Source organism: Zonotrichia leucophrys, chromosome 1A (genome assembly GCF_028769735.1).
Source record: "Zonotrichia leucophrys gambelii isolate GWCS_2022_RI chromosome 1A, RI_Zleu_2.0, whole genome shotgun sequence".
NCBI classification, from domain to species: domain Eukaryota; kingdom Metazoa; phylum Chordata; class Aves; order Passeriformes; family Passerellidae; genus Zonotrichia; species Zonotrichia leucophrys.
The window spans coordinates 12,638,026-12,655,568 of NC_088170.1; the positions used below are offsets into that span (position 1 = coordinate 12,638,026).

Here is a 17,543-nt window from a genome sequence, read left to right on the forward strand (position 1 = left end):
GACTGAATTATATATTCCTTATTCTGATGAAGCTCTTGCTGAAGCATCAACTTTGCCTGAATAATGTTTGGAGGATGTGTATGTGTGCCTGGTTAAAAATTAATCTCTTCTAGACAGGAAGAATATGATTTCTGGTGAGCTGAAAAAGAACTAAATATTGAAATGGAAGAAGCTTGGTTGTCTGAAACCAAGATGTGACTTTGTAGCACCATTGCACAGACACCACCATATCAGAACTTCAGAACTGCCATTTTTCTACCAAGGCTATTTCTAAATCAATTCCTATCTTACTTTCAAAGACAACAAACCTTCCTTACGAGATCCATCCCTTACCATCTGACAAAGTGCCTAAATGAGCATTACAGAAATGTTAAAATGGGCGTTTTGAGACAATGTCACTCTTCCCACTGCTGCTCACATGCTGTAAACCTGCTAAAAAAAGACAGAACACCTAAAATAGTTATCTTTCAAACTAAAGTTTTTGATACAACAAATACCTTCACACAATGTAATAAGCACATTTTGGATGCTCCTATCACAGAAGAAAAGATGCTACAGACTGTGAGCCTTCTGTTGTTGGCTACAGATGGGTGCATACATTTGCATTGCACTACTAAGGCTCCTTTGCACTTGGAGATACATGATGTGTGAGGAGTAGAGCTAAAAAAATAAACACATGCATAAATGAATCTGTTGTTCTAGTGATCCAGTAGAAACAAGGAAGCCTTAAATGCAGGAGCCGTATCATCTTTAAATGGTTATGAAACTAATGCCACTGTTTGCATGGCTCTGAGGAAAAAAAAAAAAACACACAAAAAAAAAAAAGAGAACAAAACAAGTTCTGTGCCTGAAATCCACTGGAACTGAATCTGAGAAGTTAATTCAGTTATTTCTGTGCAGGGACACTCTGGCTTCCAGAGATAAATATATATTTAGTGGTTGTGTCAATGCACAAGGAAGTCAATTAGAACGTACCCATGGAGTCAAATTATCTGGGGTTTTTTTTCCCTTTTAATCCTTAGGGGCAGAAAAGGCCACAGGTAGATGCAATCAGCAAGGTCAGATGATGAAGACAACAGCAGAGCTGTCTCTGTGCCTTAATGAGCTCAGAAGATGAAGACCAACTTTGCACTTCAGCCTAGGAAACAGCCTAGCTGCCCCTCACAGTCCTGTGCCCGTCTCCACTCAGCTGGACCAGCCTCCCCAAAACACCTGAGCACCAGCCAGGTGTGCAGATGAGGCTTTTGGAAGGAAAGCAGAGCCCATCCAGTTCTCTTCCCTCCCAATTGTTCTGTCTGGTTTTACTCTTGAGAGGAGAGTTTTTGTACAGATAGGGAATTCCTCCAAAAATATTGCTTGAAGATGACAAAAATTGTGTTTCATTTATGTAGTTAGCTACCTGTAGACCAGTGTGAAAAAATGGATTTAGACTGGATTTAGACCTCTTTCTCTTTCCTCCCCACAGCCATTTGATGATGGTTTCATCCACAACTAAATAGGGGATGTTTACAAGGTCCAAGCTATGCTGAAACTGTGTAGAAACTAATGAGGGAGGAAGATTTTGATAATGCTCTTGTGAAACATTTAATGAGCTCTGAAATAGTGCTGGCAGGCCTCAAAGGAGAAAGTCCCAGTTTAAAACTTTGCAGTCTACTAAATGGCAGTGTGCAGGAGCCCCAAGCACTATTTATTTCCAAAGACTATTTTTATCTGAAAACACCCAACTCCTGAAACCCTCTTCTCCTCTGAAGGTCTTTACCCCTCTGCTGCAGCTGCCATGCAATCAGTGGCACTTGCCAAGCAATGTGCTCCTAAGGCCCAAAATAACACATTAATACATTTTTCTCAATGCAGTGGAGCTGGATGCTGCCTCAGATATAGTTAGCTCATCTCCTCACCTCCAGAGGTCATCCCCATTGAAACCAGAATGTGCCATTCTGGAAAGGCTCTTTGGAGTGGAGGGATGGTGAGGGTGAAAATCCCCTGGCTTTATCAGTAATACAGCTCTCTTTTATTGCATTCCCACTCCCCCTTCTCATCTCCCACCAAACTGCCCACAGCTGTGTTCTCTCAATCTTCAGCCTGAAAGACATGAAAAAGCAGCCTGCAAGACGACTGCAGCTTTGCAAAAGTCACTCCCACACATATGGACAAGGAAGCAAATAAAAAAGTTAAAAAATAAGAAAATCATCACAGTGCCACTGCAGAAGGTAGAGCCAGATATTTTGAAATGGCACAGTGGTTCTGTTCCTTGGAATAAAAGAAGGTGAGACATATTTGCCAAGAGTTAGGTGAAGTCCTGCTGACCCTTTCTACCATGGTAGGGTGAACCATTGCTGAAAATAAACTGAGCTACTTTAATACCACCACCTGCAACAGGTCCTTTTAAACCTTCAAGGTCCTTATTTTTCACTAGGGAAAAAACTGTAGGAGCCTGAAGAGAGTCTGAAAAGTATTGATGAACTTGGCATCGCAAGATCACTTTTTCTGGCAACTCAGAACAAGAAAAATATTAAGAAGCAAATTCCATACTGTCTGCCAGCTCTTATTTCATGGGTTGGATCAAGCTCATGTTGAAGGCAGTGGGATTAAAGAGATCTTCAGCTGATGACCACTTCTGTTCAATCCAAAATCAACAGTTTGCAAAGCATATTTGAATTTTAAAAAAATTTATATGGTCTTTATTTAGTGCCTAATACTGCTGACACGAGTAACAAGTAGTCAGTGCCCTGAAATTTAGTGATATACAGAAGATGTGCCTTTTCTCATGTGCTTTCCCTGCTGCTCTGTCAGTCCAGAGAGACACCACCACACCATTTCTTATGCAACACTCTGCTCTGTGGGTTATTGTAGTAAAACAAAAACATCCACATTACAGAAGACATTGCTGGCTCCTCTAATTCCATTTTTCCACAGTGCTTCTGCTGAAGAAATTGATGTCAGACAAGCAACTCAAATTTCCCCAAACTCCCCTCAAACACACATTGAGCACTTGACAATGCCCACTTTTCTATTTTCCTCCCCACGGCTCCACTGCAGAGGACCCTCTGTGCATTCAGAGCAGCACAATGAAGAATGATTTCCAAAGCATTAACTTGGAGCCATTGAGACTTGGATGTTTTCAAAACGACTCTATTGTGCTCAAAGGATTCTAGACTGCCCCAGCTACTCTAGAAGAGAGTCTTTTTCCCCTTTCTCAAAACCTCCATCCCTTGAGCCATGCCTGGAGTGCATTGTTGGGGCCGATTCCTTAGTGCAGCAAGTTCCATCAGTCAAAGCTCAACAGATACAAATAATATCAGGATATGGATATAAATTAGTGAGACAGACCCTAAATAGTTTTGACAGGTTTGGTAAGTATATATAGCGACACAGAATGCTATTCCTGCTGTCAGACATCAATATGTAGACAGAAGATTGGGGGCACCATGGAAACTCAGTGACATAAGAGTGGTATTGATTGGATAGAAAACGAAGCTGCAATTTAAGCTTAAGGCTGCCAGAGATGCCAAGAATGGAGAATGACCTCCAGCAGTGAATTTTCAGCATAAGCTCCCTGTGAACAAGGCAGTCCAAGGAGGATAAATCAGGGACAGGCTCGCCAGGGATATGGCTCAAGCGAGTGTGGCTGCCCTAAGCAGATGAGAATCACTCTGTGTGTGCACGCGTTACAGTGACCTACTTCGTTCAAAGACAGCATTTTGTATGGTTTATTATGGAGCCCTGGAACAAAGAGATTTCCTCAATTAAAGTCCTGAAATGCATCCTCTAAATGAAAATGCTTTTGATACACTGACCAGCAAGAGGTTGTAAATATCCAGGCAAAGCGTACATTGTTAAAGAGCAATTCCCACAGAAAACGCCACAGTTGGGAATGTAGGTAATGAGGGGGCCTGAACAGAGCAGAAGCAATGAGCCATGCCAGCTCCATCCCTAATGCCCTAGTCTTACACTAAAACACTTGTTATACCATAACACTAGATAAATTGTACTTTCCTTGACAAAAAAAACCCAACACACACAAACACGCACACAGAAAAAAAAAAATAGTATGAGTTAAATGAATGCATTTTCAGAGCTCCTGTAAAGAATTATTTTTAATTGTTGTCTAAGGAGTAAGGAACAAGCATTCCCAGAATGATCAAGAAGAAATAGAGGACATGTCAAGGAAGTACCTTGCCAAAGCCATGACTGCTGAAGTTCACTAAGTAATAATATTCACATTCATGGCAGAAAGATTAATCTACACAAAACATCCACCAGTACAGCTGTGTCAGGAATAAGATAAGCCTCCAAAGTGTCCCCAGTGTCAGGCATATGGTACTGGGATAGCAGCACTATGTTTTGTAATCCTATAGTGAGACAAACCTTCTGCTGGCAAGGATGCATCAGCCACAGAGTGCATCTCAAATAACTGGGGATAGACATCTGGATAACTGCAAAAAACCTGGTTTTCTTAGGCCACTTCTACACTATAAATAAATATTTACCATTTGTAAAAGATAGGTTTGTTGCTGGCTTCTCTTTTCCCCACCCAAGAGCTGACTCTGAGTAAAGTCGGTGAGTTTCTGTCCTTCAGTTTCACCCAAAGCTTCAGACATAAAAAAATCACTGAAGAGTTTAGCTCAGCCTGGAGACAGGAGTTCAATAAATCTCCACTTTCCTTCTCTTTAGCAAAAGTTGCTAAATTATGCAGCAGGAATTGGCTTTGCTGCTTTTTGGGGTCAGTTATGGGGGTTTGGGTTCTTTTTTTTTTTAGTTTGATGAGGTACCCTCTCCATGAACTTCCAAATTTTCTTTCCTACAGCAAATTAACAAATTTTGTCACAAATACACTGGCTCCTTTTTCCCTTCAAACTATTTCTCATAATCAAAAGCTTAGATTTTTTTTTTTTTTAATTCTTATTCTTTTTCAGGGAGGAAACTGAAACAAAGTAAAACAAATACACAGAAGCATTAACTTTGTTTTGTAATCAGCTCAAGAACACTGCTCAGAACACATAAAAACCTGGTGGGTATTTCTTTGTAACAACTTTTACTTTCCTTCTCTCTTTCTCTCTGTCCATCCCTTCCTTTCCTTCTCCCTAATACAGTCAGTTACACACATCGTTTATTTATTGTTCAGAAATTTGAGCTTTGCTAAAAGCTCAAAAAAAATCAGTGCCCAGAGGGAAAACAAGGAAAGGACATCAACTCAAGAGCTGATGAGCCACAGGTAAAATATTCCCCAGCTGTAACACAAGTCACTGCAAGCAAGCAGGATCCAGTTAAAACACCACTATCCATAGCTGCAGGGTTATGAGACAGAGGAAGATTTAACTCCTGTCACAGAGGTTTCCCTAAAGCCCCCAAGAGCCAGGCAGTCTCTCAGCTGTGCATCCCAGGAGCCAGCTCCCGAGGGTGCCACCAGGTTAAAGTGCAGTGGCCATTCCCCAGCAAGGCAAAGCCACTGGAGAAGAGGTGCCACGGCCAAGTGGGAGAGGCAAAAGGAGCAGATGAGCTCACACAGGATGAAAATTACCTCTCCCCTATGAAAAGTTGTACTTTTTAACAAGGAGAGAAGAAAGGAGGGTAAGGAGTTAGAGGCACCGGGGCTGCAGACCATGAAACACTTGCAGAATAACTTACACGTTCAACAAAGAGGAAACTGTGTTTTCACCATTGTCAGTTCAGATTTTCCCCCAGCCTACCCCTCCCGAGGAAGGAGAAGACACAAACTAACGATGGCAGTTTCAGATAGATCTATGACCACTTGCTAGATTTAATTGTTTCGCGAGGAGTGAATCAGGGATAAGAAGGCAAAGTCCCAAGGAAAATACCAGCCGAAGGTACAATTTAAACTCCCGAGTTGTAGCCGGGACGTTCCTGGCACAGGGTACCTGGGACCCGCCGGGGGCTTGCGCTCCGCTGCCCTTTTGTCCTCTCGAAAGGGACCTGTCCGAGCACCCCTGCGGCCCTTCCCCGCTTTGTCACCCACGGCCACCGCTGTCCCTTCACCCTGCGCTGGCATTTAAACCCTCCCCGGGAGCGAAGCACGGCGGCAGCGCTGCCTGCCCGGCACAGATCCCGTTCCTGCTCCCGGGCACTCCCAGACCTCACCCACCGCCTCAGCCAGGTGTCCCCTCAGGTGCACCCGGAGTGTCCCGGAGCCGCGGCAGGGACGGGGGAAGCGCTCCCCACCTGCCCCGGGAGAACAAGCGCTGGAGGCTCCATCCCTCGGGCATTCCCCGGGAGTCCCCGCCGCCGCCTCGGACTTACTTGTGGCGGCAGAAAGCGCTTCTCCCGCAACGGAAAGGGGCGAGCCGCGACCGTTCCCGGTGAGCAGCGGCCGCTTCTGCCGCCGCGCGTCCCTGCGCTCCTCACGCCCGGCTCCGCTCTCTCCCCTGCCGGAGCTTTCTGCCGAGGTTTTTATACTGCAGGCAGGGAACCTGATCCGCGCCTCGACTCGGCGGAGCCCGGGCTGCGGCGAGGCGGCGAGAGGAGGGAAGGCAGGCGGGCGCGGGGCAGAGCGAGCGAGCTGCCGCGCTGCCCCCTCGTGTGATGCGCAGGGGCCGCGCCCGCCGGGCGGGTCAGCCGCGGGGCAGCCGCGCCCCCGCCCGGGGCTGGGCCGGGCCGGGCCGGGCCGGGATGGGATGGGATGCGATGGGCGGGAGCGGGGGCGGGACCGAACCGCTCCTCTCCGCTCCTCTCCGTTCTTCTTTTCCTTGTTCCGAACCGCTCTTCTCCGCCGCAGCTCCCCCGGGAGCAGCGCACCGGGGCTCGCCCGAGGGTTCCCTGTCAGCCCAAGCAGCTTGCCATTCTCTTCATCACCCAGGGAGAGGAAGGCACCCCGCCCTACAATCTGGCCGATGCGGGGATTCAGATTGCAGGGTACAATCGTCCCCCGCAGTTTTTAGCCCCTCTGTCGCCTTTGGCTGTCAGAGTTTGGAGAGCTCTGACTTCAGCCTCGCTGGCTTCCAGCTTGCCATTTAGACCACGGGAGTGATAGGCTGGAAATACTGCTCGGGAAACAAACAAATAGAAAATAAATTAATATAAAAGAAGGAAAATAAGTAAATAAATAAATAAATAAATAAATGAAAACCTACAGCCGACCCCTTCTCTCTGCCAGCCCCCTCACCCCCAGCTTTTAACTTGCAATTTTGACCACGGGAGCGATAGGCTGGGAGTACTGCTCGGGAAATAAATAAATAAATAAATAGAAAATAAATAAATAAAAAAGTAAATTAAAAAAAATTTGAAAACCCACAGACGACCCCTTCTCTCTGCCAGCCCCCCCACCCCCAGCTTTTGACTTGCCATTTTGACCGCAGAAGTGATAGGCTGGGAATACTGCTCGGGAAATAAATAAATACATAGAAAATAAATAAATAAAAAAGAAAGATAATAAATAAATAAATATCTAAAACCCCACAGCCGACCCCTTCTCCCCCCTCAGCCCCCCTACCCCCAGCTTTTAATTTCAGCTTGGCCTAAAAGCGCGATGAGAACAACTTTTGCCATTTCAACACTTTGGGTCGCAGCAGTTGCTGGAGTTGTATCAGGGCTTTCATTTAGGAGCAGGCTTTTCCAACTTTTAGGTTCATTACATCCACTGAATAAGAGTGTTCCCCAACCCACAGCTTAATTTAAAACTACATGGACTTGTTCCAAACTCCAGGCAATTTCTGTGTAATTCCCTCTCCCCAGAGCAAGTCTCTACCTTCGCTTGAAAGACTGGGCCCATTCACTGCTGAGGTCTCAGCTGGGTTTGCAGCTTGCAGCTCCTGCTCCAGGTTTGCACAGAAATCCAGTTCAGATTCCCCTCCTGCTTCCAGAGGAATGAGCTAAAAAAGTAATTTGTCTGGCACCGTACACATTGCATCATCTAACACCTACCATCTGTGACAATGAAAAGCACTGTACAGCCAGTCCCAGAGCGGGCAATTGCACTCACCTGGACTCCTTCTTAGAAAAGTAAACTAACCCTTTCCATCCACACCTTGACATCTTCTTTTCATCACACAGTTATGTGCTCAGTCCTGGCAGGGCTGTTCGGGATTTGCACCACCAGCAGGTTTAATGACAGTGATGTAATTTAAAACAACAATTTTGATTTGCAGTGTAAAGTGATGGCTTGAGGTGGAGAGAATATCCTTCCCAGCAGCTGGATGAGTGGAAAGGAGCACTCAATGGCATTTGTGTTTCAGAGCAGGCAAGGCTGAATGAATGCCTGCTAGCCAGCTTGCCTTCCTGAGGTCTTCTCAGTGAAATCCTGGCAGCACGGACAAGCACCTCGAGAAAGAAACTTTCCATCAATAAACACCTGGTAGTGGTTGACACTTTGCAGACCCAAGAAATTCTCCATACAACCACCGTAGCACGTTTCAGATGATCAATTCTTTCTGGGTAACAAAGTAGGCAAGAGAACAATGGCTCTAAGTTCACCTTGATTGTAACCAAAACAGATTGCATCAGAGTGGGCCAAAAGATTTCACTGAAATCTGAGTGTTGGCCAAAACACTGCAAAGCTTAGCATTTTCATAAAACAGTGGAAACTTTGCAGAAACTTTTCACAAAGATGTGCATGATGTTAGAAGTCTCGTTTGGCCTCTAAATTTGGAAGCAATGTCAAGAGTTAATCTTCGACCAAATTTGCCCCCAGATTTTCTCCATACCTAGTTTTCCATGGCCCCTGAGTTTACATGCACAGAAACTCGTTTTGTGTGATATTTGACTCAGAAACTCCAAAATTTAACTGCTAGCAAGTTTAGCAGAGTTTCTCAGGGAACTGATCATTGTTCGAAGCACCCATGACTGAAAAAGGGAGTATCTCACTTTTTGATTGCCAAAAACATAAAAGTTGTTTAATGTTCATATTATTTGTTTCAATGGCACCTTGAGGCTTGACTGAGGTCTCCCTTGCAACAAGCACTGTACAAATACAGGAAAAATATTCTTTGCCCCAAATTGCTCACTCTGTTGGATACATTTGATATTAATGGAGCATAACACTTGAATTTCTTGACTGAACTTTTGCTATTCAGATAGAACCTGTTTAGACAGAGAAGACAATGAGACAGTGAATACAGCAGTTTTGAGAGGACAAATGTAACTTCTTTTGCCAAGAAAAAGGTCACCAACTATGTTATTCACAACCTCAAATATGCCTGTGGCACTCGTTCCCAGTGGAAAACAGCAGTACAGCATGGAGAAAAGGGATGCATGGAAGATAAGCTATGACCATTTACTTTCACAGAGATGTTTTCTTTAATAAAAGCATATTAAGGTTGGAGAAGCTTATCTCTAGATCTCGGCTGTTTTGTCTATCCTGAGTTTTTTTCTCAGACAATGATATAATTGCTGCATGATCTCTGGAACTGCAGACTAGTCAGCATTTCTTGTGACATAGAGGAAAATCCCTACTGAAAAAACACTTCTCAACTGTTACTTTTCTACTCTGAACACAAAGGCAACCAAGAAAAGAGACTTTACTCACAAAGATTGTCAGGGATACTTATCTTTAAATTCCTTAACATTAGTTTACAGCTGCTGGTTCCACTCAAACAAACAGTGGTGAGGAATGGACTGGCAGCTGTAGAAGTCCAGTTTCTGTTTCCATGTATCCTCTTTGCTACCTGAAGTAAAAATTTACAACCTCATGAGTGAGACAGAGCTGAAATATCTCTTAAAAAGGAAAACTGAAGGTTAGGGCCAAAACAAGCTGTAAAAGGACCTTTGATTGATGCCATAGGCAAATGGTCTCATAAGCAATCCAAAAGTATTAGATCCTCATTAGAATCTCAATTCAATCAGTAAAAGTTTATGACAATTTTGGGGAAAGAAGCTCCCAACTTTAGATACAATTTTTGCCAAAATACAGAAAGCACCCCATAATAAGCTCCCTTTAATTAAGTGTGGTTTTCCCTTTGAAAAAAGCATAAACACCAAATTTTCTCTTTGGAGCTGGGGTTTTTCATTACTCTTAGGTAATCATTTCACAGCCCACCTGAAGGAGACAGTTGGAACTTGTAACAGCAGTTTGCACATTTTTTCCAAAGATGGCCTTAAAAATTCTGACTCTGAAGTTCAGAGAGCAAGTCAGAGATCAAGGCTTTGTGCAATTTTCTCTCAAGAAGAGCTTTCCTGTGTTTGGTCCCTCTGCTGAGCAGGTTAGGAGGTCAGCTGGAGCTGAGCTTGCCTTGTTTGTTGCAGCTCCACTGTAAATATCAATTTCTTTCCCTGCTTTCCCCAGCCATCAGCAACAGCAGCACCAGGAAAATGTAACATGATTCCAGGAAAGCAGAGAGGAGAAGCACACAACAGTTTAAAGGTTTTTTCACCTTTTGCTCCATTGTTGTTCCCCAGCTATTGAGCTGCCAAGCCCTGGCAAGTGAGTGCCCTGCGTCCCGACTGCTGTGCTCAGATCAGATTTCCATTAGTGATACTGAATTATTTAGTGAATGCATTGAGGATTGAAATCAGCTACTTCTGAGCTGTGTACCCTCTCACTCTATCTTTCATTTCAAGCCTGCACACTATCATCACAGAGACTATCAATCTTATAATTGGAGTAGAAAAATCCATGGAGTTCAGAAATAATAATTCATACCTTACTCTCTAATATTAAAGTAATCCAGAGTATAAAAAATCAGATTTCCCAGAGGCATGTGGAAGACGACGACAAGAGCATGAACCCAGAAGGGTTATTCTTTCATGCACATATGCTAAAAACTTAAGATATTTGAAAACAAAGTCAGTGGCCCAGAACTTGATCTTAAGCTTCAGTCACCAAACCATGAATACATGTCGTAACTTCACACATTTCACTGACTCTATTCTCTACAAGGGGATTAAAGCTCTTCTGCTCAAAATTATTCATGTGCATACATCTGCATGCTGCAGTTTGAAATCCACAAATATAATGCAACACAGCAGGTCTTTGCAGATCCCCAGCATTTAAAAGGCTGCTCTTCATATGTTGGCTTCTCTCACTACTTTCTTCTTTTGTTTGTGCTGGCAACCCTGGGAATGGAAGTCCTACATACGCGGGATTTGAAGTCTACTGCATTAAAAATAAAATACCTTAGCTATGATGAAAAAAAATGCTTTGAGTACATGATCACTTTTTTTCTTTCCAAAAAACATGTTAATTTCATTCTAGTTTTGCAGTTTAGGGAGAAGTTTAAACCAAAAGAAAATGGCATTTTATTATGAAGGGGTGAGCAACAGCTATCACTTCTGTTCTGCGTTCTGGGGGTTTGTCACTATGCATTGTAAAATCAAAGCAAAATGCAGAAACAACATGTTTTTCCTTGGAAAACGAACCAATAAAATAGACATTTTTAATTGATTTCAAACTTATGGCAGAAAATTGCTCTACAATTAGAATGCAAATGTCCCTTTCAATTTCTCCTAGGAAGAACCTGATTTGCTAGAACCTATTTTTTCACAAGGCTCTGTACCCACGTGCCTAAATATTCTATGAAAGAACTGGCTCTAGAAGTAGAGAAGATAGGATTTATAATTCCACCAAATCAGTCCTTGATGTTTCATTAAGGCAATCAGCTAGTATCAGACACAGTACTAAATAGCTTTGCCCTGGGCACTGGACTGAAATGGTCAATTTTACTCTCTGCCAAGCTAGCAATAACAGATTAGAGGCTCTAACTTCATAGCAGGAAAGTGATTGGAAAATTAGAAGTATTCTGATCCTTTCCCTATGAGCTAAATCATGATGAACAACATTTTCCAGTTAAAAGTCTAGTAACCACGTTTTGAAATACATTATTTTCCAGTTAAAAGTCTAGTAACCACGTTTTGAAATACATAATCACTAGCTTTCAATCCAATTGTGTGTATATAATAAAAAAAATATTTGTTACTATATTCCATATAGGGTGAATTGGTAGTGTTTTGGGAGCAACCATAACACCCTTTGCATCCACAATATGATGCAACCAGCACAACTTTTTTGTTCAGCCTTAATGCATGAACAAAGAAGAAATTGCACTTACCAGAATGTTCTCTCTGCTTCTGATTTGTCAGGTTGTAAAGAGTTCACCTGTGTGATTATAATGATGCTAAACTTCACCTTTAAAGACAAATATAAGTGGTTTTAACAAGTTTTTCTTATGCACAATCAAATGATAAGAGTTCTCCTTCAGAACAGGCAGCTAAATCCTTGATTACGAATCTGAGTGAAATCACAGCAATAGAAGGAACACTGAAAAAATAATATTGACAAATAATTATCAAACATATTCAGAAATACCATTACTGAGAGTTCTTTATAGCTGTTTTTCCCAGGACTCTGGTGGCTTAGTTCAGCTTTCAATGGTCACAGTACAAGCTTGCACATACAAACACAGAGGGGTTTTTCTTCACTTTGGTCACTGTAGTGAAGACAAGGCTGCCCTGAGACTGACAGTTGTGGAAGTGACAGCAACTCATCCATTAAGCAGGACATAATAAAATTCAGGCCCTAAAATAGTTGCTTCTGAGGATGATAGGGTTGCAAAGCACTTTAAGAGCTAGCTAAATAGGTAGAATAGGTAGATGCTTTCACAAGAGATTAAAATAAAAAGTAAAATTGTGTTAAGGTTATGTAGTGCTCTTTCCCTGCTACCATTTTTTTTAGAAACAGCTGTGGCAAATGGGAAATTTGGGTGATATCACCTCCAGAGATAACAAGAAACCTTCATAAAAGTCTGTTGCTAAAAACATAAGAACTGGAGGACGAACAGCTACAACCTGCACATGTGCAATACCTCATTAGTTAATGTAATGGCCAGGATTTTTTTGCCCATGAGAACAAAATTAGGTACATCTGTTCTTAACTTACTGGCAATTTCTTGCTGGAGATTTGAGCCAGTTGCATGGCCCTCATAAAGCATAATCCATCTTTGATGGAAACTCCTGTGGGATGCTGTTGGCTTCAACGTCAGCTTGATCTGGGCTTTCACGCTCAGGAGTTTAACAAAATGTGGCATCATCATTCTCAGGCCTAGACCTGGACTGGCTGGTATTAAAAAAATGTGCACATTAAAACCTTTTAAAAACATTAAAAATTTCATTCTGATAGCAAATTATGGGGATTATGTGGGCAATGTTAACACTTCTTGCTAAATGATGTCAGTTTTTTCCCCAAAGACCTGGTTGCCAGCATTATGTGATTGCTTTAGACATGCAGCTTTCACTAGTAAAAAGTGCAAACATAGAGGAGAAAGTCCTGATTCTTCCTCTCATGCTTTACGAGAAAATCTCAGAATATAAATGTTAAAACATTGCTAAAAAAATCCAGAGTCAAGAAAAATTCTCAGAATATGTGTCAAATTGTATATCATAAACTTCTATGTTATAATATGTAATACATATAAATGTTTAACACTTGGAGCCTTTCTCACAAGAGTTGGTGGGAGTTTTTTCACATTTTTAATTCTTGGAACTGTCAACATAGTGAGGAAGTCTCCATAAAATAGCCACAGTGTTGTTCTTTTGGTTATTTCCTCTGGTACATCCTTCACGCCAGTGGTTTACTTTGCATGTTGGGAATTTGAAGGGAATAGAACACAAGGGAAGGTATCTTCCCATGCAGAATAATTTCTGACTTCACTTTAAAAGATCCTAATTTTAGGCTTATTTCGACAAAACCACTGCAGCTATTGCTTATAATAATTTTGCTTTTACCATTTATTTCTACAGTGAAATTATGGAGGTTTTAAAAGGAGTTAGGTATAAGCAAAGATACTTGGTTCTACTTTGAGGAGAGGGAACAATCAGGGTAGCCCTGTACCATCCACAGCTCTTCTGGTCATTACTCTTATTATTTCTACCAAGAAGTGGAGAGGAACAGGGTCTCATCCTGTTTTCTAAGATCCCTCAGGTACTTTAGGCCTTTTGAAGATATAATGTTTTTTTAGTCATATTTATGCAATGTTTAAAACAGAGGAACTTAGCTAAGGTTCGCTTTGTCCTAATTTCAGTATTAATGCTAATTAATTAATACATGACATTATTGATGGAATTATATTCAGAACCTAAAAGAATATATGTACTTGTAGTTCAGTAGCAATATTTTTGCTTTTTCAATTTCCTTTTCAACGCTACATGAGATTGTTCAGAATTGTTTTTACCTCCCCAGGCTACTCTTTTTCTAATTATTCTGCCTAAATGTTAAGATATTGCAAAGTAGACCTTTCCAAACAGTTGAGTTCTGTCTCTTCAGCATTCATCCCTCTCTCTTTAAATAACCTGCATCCTTCTCTTTGTCTAAATGATGCTAATATAAGATCTGATTAGAACAGCATAAATAATGCACATCTAGAAATTGCAAGGAGTTGAAAGCAGCAGCACCACCAGATTTGTCTTAGGAACCACAATTAACTGCCCAAAGGCAATTCTGTATTTATTGGAGTTCTCCCAATATTTAACAAAATTCCCGTGCTTCTGGTACAATTTGCCTATCTCCATTTCCTTCATCATATCTTTGGAGGAGGTAGAAAAACTCGAGTGTTTAACAAGGAGTTCATATGAGTGTGTGACCTGTTGCCTGAATTCTTCCTCTGTTGACATGTTTTAGATTTTGATTAATTTTCCCTTTTTCTGTGTGTGTGTGTGACATCTGTTTTGTTTCAGCTGTCTGGGATAGGAAATGAGGAGCACTTTCCTAGCTGTGTTGCCTGTATTTACTCCAGCATCTATGGGTACCATTCATTTTCCAGATGAAATATTGTTTTGGAATGTTGTAAAATGATATTCCCTTTATGTTTCAAATTATTCCTACAGTGTTGGTCAAAAAAAAAAAAAATGAAAAACACCTAATTTTGAAGCATAGGCATAGGACAAGGTCACAAATGTAATTCAATGCTTTTTATGTAGTGTTTTTCCCCTGGTTGTTCTGATGATGAAATAAGTGCTGGGAATCCATGAACTTGCTTAGCAAGTGTGTCTTTTGTGGGTTTGTTTACTCATGAAATTGAAAAGTGAAGATGGGTGAAATCCATGCAAACTGATACACTACCTGGTCTGGACAGGAGAACTCCATCATCCTTCATGGAATCCTGGTTTATTAGCAGGGATAACCTTTCCATTAAATCCTAGATGAACCGCCCCTCCCAGCTGGATTCCCCTGCTGCCCCAGCCTGGCTAGGAGGGAGATTGATCCTGAAGGAATGCCCAGATCCCAGTGCAGGCTCTCCTCTCTGTGGGGCTGATCCTGACCTGTGCTTTTCTGCACCAGCACAATAAGTGTGACTGAGCCAGAAATATTACCCGGTGCTTTGCTACAAGAATTGTTCTAGGAAGGGGATTCAAGGGAAATTGTGCTGGGCTTACTGTTATTAAAGGAAGGAAAACTCCCAAAACGAATGAGAGCAGGTAAATTCACTGGAATTTGCACATTCTCAGGCTGCAATAATAAAACGTTTATAAAACTTGAGGATCGCAATTCCTAGGACACCAAGGTATCACCCAAGATGTCTCAAAACCATGACTGATTCAAACTTTCCTCTGATTATGACCATTCAAAATTCAAATCCCACCCACTAAGATCATTGAACAGAATTTGAGAGAGGCCAACAATATTGTTTTAACATTCAGGTGCTTTGTTATGTGGGATGGTAGAGAAGAGAAAGAGTGTTGGATTTGGAACCTCTTCAGAATTCAGACCATTTTTAAGTTCAGGCTGTCTGAAAAATGAAGATAAATTAAAGAAAATGGAAAGTGATTTCCTGTTACCCTTGTGCAGAATTACTTGACCAACCTGACTGTTAAAATTCTGGCATTCATAGCTGTTAAAGTCATTAACTAAATGTCCTCCAGCTTGGAGAGGTCTTGTTTCATACATCTCATCAATACTTGAGACACAGGGCAGGACTGAACTGCTGGTTTTGACCCTCGTTCTTGTGCCAAATTTTTCACTATGAACTCTTAAAAGCTTTTGTGTAATTAACATATGAAGGGGATTAAATTAGTCACTTTTGGTCAAGGTTTGGGTTTTTTTTTGGTGTAGCTTTTTGTGTTGCTTGTTTTTTTCCTTAATTAATATTTCAGAGCAACAGCCAAGAATGGGCATTATTGCTTCAGAAGGTAAGTTTGAAAGATCGAGGCAAATTTAAAAAGAGGGCTTGGAACAGTAGTTCTACCATAAGGATAATTAGTTTTCTTCATTTGTTATTAAAAACTGTGGCACATTTCATCTGAGAGCTGAAAGCTTCATCAATATTGCTGCATGCTCTATACTGGTGCTTATCCCAATGGTTAAGATAAGTTAAAGCCAGTTTTTCTTTTTTTTTTTTTTTTTTTTTTTAATTAGTAAGGAAAATAAATGCTAAATTCAAGCCTCTGGATGCTGGCTGGCCTCTGTCTGTGTGACTGTGTCTGTGTGACTGGCTGGAGCTTCAGCCCGTGCATTTTGCCCTCTCCCATTGCAGGACAAACCATGCTGGCACTGATTGCTCTTTGCCTTAGACTGATCTTAAAGGTCTTTTCCAACCAAAATGGTTCTGTGGTTCTATGAAGGTCTTGGATCCAAGGGCTTGGGAATGGTGGATAATTCAGGATCTGGCTGCACCAGATCTCATCAGATTCCCTTTCTTCATGGCTATTGAGGAAAATGGTGACAAGAAGAGGACTGGCAGACAGTGGTCACTGAGGTCTCAGCCAGCTGGCTGAGGTGTGTCTACACAATCACACCTCCATGGGAATGTCCACCTCACACCCTTGTGGCAGGAAGATGAGGAATGTCCTACCTGCTTACCTGGAAATTTCATGTGCTACCTCCAGTCAAACACAGTGCTCCCCCATGGCCGTGTTTGGGTAAGCATGAACACAGCTATGCCCTGAACAGATCATCCTTCAGCTGTTGGGTTCAGCTCACACTGAGATAAAACCCTCTTGTTGTTGTTGTTGGCCAGTGCAGTGGTATCTGAACCTGTGGAGCGAGCAGCTCTCTCTTTTTCCACTGTCTAACAGAGAACACAAGTCTTACACCCAGGCCCTGTAGAGCTTTTTGCTGCCATGCTCACATTGAGATGGACAGAAGAAAAACCAAACAAAGAGAAAACATTTCTATATCTATTGTTTTAGGGGATCGGAATCAGGCTTTTTCCTGGTGTCCATGTGTATCAATGGAAAGAATGTGACAGGGCTGCAGGCTGTCCCCTCCTTCTCCTCCCAGTTTCCATTTAAAGACCCAACACATTTGAGAAGAACAAATCTGTTTCCTATTTTCTGCACAATAGGGATGCAACTTTTAGCTTCAGGGAACAAAAAAAAACCCAACCCACAACAAACCCTAACAACTGAAAGAAAAGTGCATAAGTTCATGAAAATATCTTTGGCACAAAAGACTGCAGAAATGAGAAAATTCAATGGGAGACACACAGTGCAATAGAATTTGCCAGATGTGAGGTTAACACAGTGGGAGTCAGAGGACTTGCAGGTCTATTCTTTACACCCACCAGTGATTTCCTGGGTGATTTTGAGTAAAGGAACCTCTCTACAGCTGTCTGTGATGTTTTCAGCCCCAGTTTCTGAAAATCATACACATTTTGTTTCCATTT

General features: G+C 41.9%; 1 protein-coding gene across 1 annotated transcript in view; it reads right to left on the reverse strand.

Moving 5' to 3' along the window:
- PTN (pleiotrophin) overlaps positions 1-6,553 on the reverse strand; it is a 71,780-nt gene extending 65,227 nt beyond the window's left edge. The window contains exon 1 of the mRNA XM_064737872.1: positions 6,259-6,553. The gene's annotated coding sequence lies outside the window, so the exon portion shown is untranslated. The remainder of the gene's footprint in view (positions 1-6,258) is intronic.
- Between the last annotated feature and the right edge of the window lie 10,990 nt (positions 6,554-17,543).